Here is a 4,822-nt window from a genome sequence, read left to right as displayed (position 1 = left end):
ATATAAAGATTGACCGGTACAAAAACCATCTCCATCAATCTACGCTTGTTAAGGAGAGGGTTCCTTAGAGAATAAAAAGGGGAGCGAACGAAAAAGATGTGTGGCTGAACCGATCTATGCTTGTCTTACCGATTAGAATTAGGAAAGGGATGCTGATTTTGCTACCTAGTGCTACGGATTGGATTTTGGTCGTGACCTAACTAATCCTGATAAGAACTCCTCATGGAGCCGGTCACGCTTACCTTACTTTTTATGTTCGGGGTGAGTTGTATACATGTTTGATGTAATATCCCAGGTTTAGAGGCAACAAAATGAGAGAACACCAAAGTGTGCATTGCATTCATGCATAGAAAATCCGGGGAATTTTCGCGCTTTCAAATAAAACTTACCACGATGAGCGAAGTTTCACTTGACTTGCTGGAATTGAAGTAGATCATCAAGTCAAGCGCTATAAACTTCACTGTGATCTTTGCTAAACCTTGTTTTGGGTAGAGATGATTTGATCTATGGATTATATCAAATGGAATTAGATTTACAACAACACATTCTTTAAGAATCAAACCCTAACTTATTAACACTTAAAAAGTTAGCAACTACCTTTGTGTGTAAATTAATTCACTTATAAATAAGTTAAACCACAGGGTCTAAAGTGCATAAAAGCCACACATTCTTATTTAAATCATAACTTATTAAATACATGGAATATCATAAAACTAAATCCATTTACATTACGAATTATAGTTCAAACTATTTGAATCAAACTAACTATGAGTATTTGGAAACTCATATGACCATGCCTTGGTGAAATCAAACCCAACTATCCAAAATTGAGGAATAACCTTCAACTTTAACTTTTTACCAATATTATAATGTAAATCCAATCAAATATAATATAGTGACTCATCAACAATAATAAAACCATCCACAAGATATTTAGTAACAAATGCCACTTGGCTATCCAAAAATAAATCATATGAGAGGATAATGATCTTGCCACATAGGATGAAAATATCTACATGACTTGCATCCCAAGCTTTGCCACCTCATGCTCAAAGGATTGCTATGGATGAGGGCATGACACCCAAGCACCTTACTCATCAAATCAACACAAGAGTCACCACCTATGTGTCATGATGCTAGAGCTTGCCCAAGCCTATAAATAGAGCCACACCCTTCATCCCTTTGCTCATCTTGTAGCATGATACATGTGCACAAACACATAGAGCCACTCCATATGAACTAGCTAGGATCAAGATGAAGAAGCTAGGAGGTGGAGGCATACCACAAGATGCAGGTTTATCAGAATTCCAGAAGAACAAGCTACAGAAGATACCAAGGTAGAATCCCTAGGCAAACCATATCTTTAGAGGATCATATCATCATATCTTGAGTAGGACCTTAGGATATTCCAAGACATTGAGAAGTGAGAGAAGTTATAATACTAATCATAGCCATGATCATACAAGCATATTAGAGAAGTACTAAACCTAGTGGTGTATCACATTGGTGATCACTACTAAAACCCTAGACCACATTTAAATACCAACCCAAGTATCACTTTGGATTATAAGTAGAACCCTGCCATGTCTCATGCCTGTTTATATTCAATTTAGTGAAGAATATGCAAAACCCTAAACCATTTCATATGGGATCCACTCCACATAAAATCATAAGCCCTAACTTGTGTATCATAGATCACAAGTATAATCCAAGCTAGAAGTTGCTAAGCAAAATTAGTAATTATAGAGTTTAATCAACCATTTTCTCAAACCTTAAGAACTATCATTCACATAAAATCATGAACCAAATTCCATTTCCTTTACCATTTGTTAAACCCTAGCCATAATTAAATTATATGTGAATGATCACTATGGTTAAGCACTAGAAAAATAGAATGTGTTCACCATGCACATGTTCTAAATTTCAAAACAATTAAAACATGTTTAATTCCTTAATTAACAAAGCAATTGAGATAAACCTAAAATCATTTCTATTTGAAAATTTGAATTGTGTCTCATAAGAACACAAAATAAATCAATTATACAATGGTTGTTGAAAACAAAACAATACAGTAAGTATCACTATCAAATTGTTTTGATATTCAAATAATTTAAGACCTGCAAAATAAGACAGAGTTCAAATTTGAAATCAAATAGTAAAATCAAACCAGAAAATAATAAAAAAAAAAGTTTAAATGAGAAAAGGAGGGAAACTTACCTGTCCACCGAAGCAGGCCAGAGCAGCCCGGGACCAGCCCATCATCGTCACCGCGTCGACCAAGTCTCGGCCCAGCCCACCAAACAAAACGACCCAACACCACGTAACGTTTCGCGCGAAGAAGAAAAGGGGAGTCGTCTTCTTCTCCGGCGTCGACGAGCACGGCTGCGCCGGTCGGCGGCCTCCTCGTCGACGATAAGGACGGCACGGACTCCGCAAGCGCGCTCGGAACCTCGCCGAATCATCCTCGCGTCCGAGTCTTATCTTTCCACGCCAAGATTCGTGCCCGAAGCATGCTCGTCGTCGTCGTTGCATCCGCAACGTCTCCGCCGCGTGTGCCGCCGCTGTAGAGCATCCCTAGGCCTATAAATATACGAGAAGCTCCGCCACGGAACCCTAAGCCTTCAAAGCCTATCCATTTCATCTCAGCTTCTCTCTATTCCTTGTGTTCTTCCACACACTGTCGCCGGCGCCGATGGTGAATACGGTGGTACGGAGCCACCCCGGCCTCGGCGCGGAGTCGAGGAGAAGCGCCTCGACGCGTAGAGCATCTGGGAGGAAGGAATCGTCCTGGAACTTCCTCGAGTTGGCGAATTTCATCATTCCCTTCTCCGGTGACTGGCCGGAATCCATGGCCTCGTCGTCGTCTCCGACCACCATAGGCCTCGTCGAGCACACCATCAACCTCAGGGTGAGCTTACGCTTCTCGCAAGCATCTTATTGCATCCAATCGCGGTCTGCAGCTCTAGGTAGCCGTTTCGCCGGAGTAGACCGCCGCAGATACGCTCGTCGGAGGTAGCTCCGACGACCCCCTCGCGAAGCCATCAACACTAGCAGCCTCAACGTGTCGAGGGGAGTCGATTAGTACCAGAAGCGCATCCGGGGAAGCAGTAAAACGGTGGCGCCGCTCTCGCCTGGTCGCCGGCGTCAAGCCGTCGGCGAGGTGAGCATGTCCACTGCCTCGTCAGCAGTTGTTGACTGGTCTTTGCCCGCGTGGCAAGTGACCCAGTCAACGGCCCCACCAGTCAGTCTCTGAGGGTATAAACGAACCGGTACGCTTAGTAATTTCCATTTATTTCAAATTCCAGAAAATCACTGAAACTTTGTAAAATCATACAAAATTCATTTCAACTCAGAAAAATGTAAATAATATATCAAAATGCTCACAAAAATAAACTCTATCCAAATAAAATATAAAACAAAAATGTGTGTCAAAATAAAAATTCACTTATTTTTAGCTTTATTAATTATGCCATTTCAATTATTCAAAATACAATTTGAATTCAATAATTAGTGAAGTTATAAAAATTAAATTTTAACTATTTAGTAACTAAGTAAAATGTTAGAATTAATTTTATTTATCATATTTACATTAATTCAATTATTAGTGGTAATTCATAAACCCTAATTTGCAAATTACTATTTTCTATTTTCTCTAAATATTAATAACTCAAGAAAATATTATAAGTCAATATTATTTTGGTAATTCAAAACTTGTTTATTTAAACATCTTTAGTTACCAAGTTAAGTATTTTAAAAACCTAATAAAAATTGTTAAACCCCGATTTCTAAATTAAACCTAAACATGAGTTACCCTAATTATTAATTCTTGTGAACATGAATAAAATGCTAAAACCATTATTAATGTTGTTTCAAAGTAATTAGTAACCACACCTATATTTCCAAACATCATTTTAGGAGTTGTACCATAACTTAGAAACCCTAGTTTCAATTTAGTAAGACTTTGATTTCATTATTTCATGTGTTCATCCATAGTAGTTGCAAAACTAAAACCTAAGGATTTAACCCATGTGATCATTACACTTCGAAGTAACTCTAAAACCCTAATTATGTGCACATGTGATCATGTGAGATTTACTTAACATATAGAACCCTAATAAGCAACAATTGAATGCATGCTTATGATCCACTAGCATAAAACCAAGTCACATGAGATTATCATTTCATGTTCCTATTCTTAATTAAAACCTATATGATTCACTAGTGCCACTTAGGTATAAACCCTAGCTTGTTACCCCATGTTAGCACCATTGATCATCAATCCTATATACCACACCATTAGGATCAACCTCAATCATTAAACCCTAGTAGAACCATAATGATAAACCCTAGTATCAACCTTGTGTAGCAAATCACATCACATGCTCCTAATCAACTAAACCCTACTTAGGAAATGATAAGTCACTTAGATTAGAAGCAGTTAAAGATTACTTAGTGAAGCAATTGTGAAACCATAGTAAACCTAATAGCTAATTTATAGAACCATCTTGACCATCATCCTTTGATATGATACCATAATCAACCATAGTAATAAACCTGTCAATACTTGTTGTATATAGAACCAACCCAAGTTAAGAACCAACTAGTTCCTATTAGTAAAACTAAATGAATCCAATAGTAAACCCTAGAAGCCATAGCACCTATGTATAGTAGATCATATTCATATTTTAACCTGTTCTTCAAAAGTTATTCTTTTGAAATACAAATGTCAATCAAACCTTAGAAGCCATATCCTTCTTTGAAATACTCATTATTTCTTAAACAACATGTTCTTCAAAAGTTATTCTTTTGAAGTATAATATAA

The sequence above is a fragment of the Lolium rigidum genome, chromosome 1 (genome assembly GCF_022539505.1).
Source record: "Lolium rigidum isolate FL_2022 chromosome 1, APGP_CSIRO_Lrig_0.1, whole genome shotgun sequence".
NCBI lineage: Eukaryota > Viridiplantae > Streptophyta > Magnoliopsida > Poales > Poaceae > Lolium > Lolium rigidum.
This window is presented reverse-complemented; position numbering follows the sequence as displayed.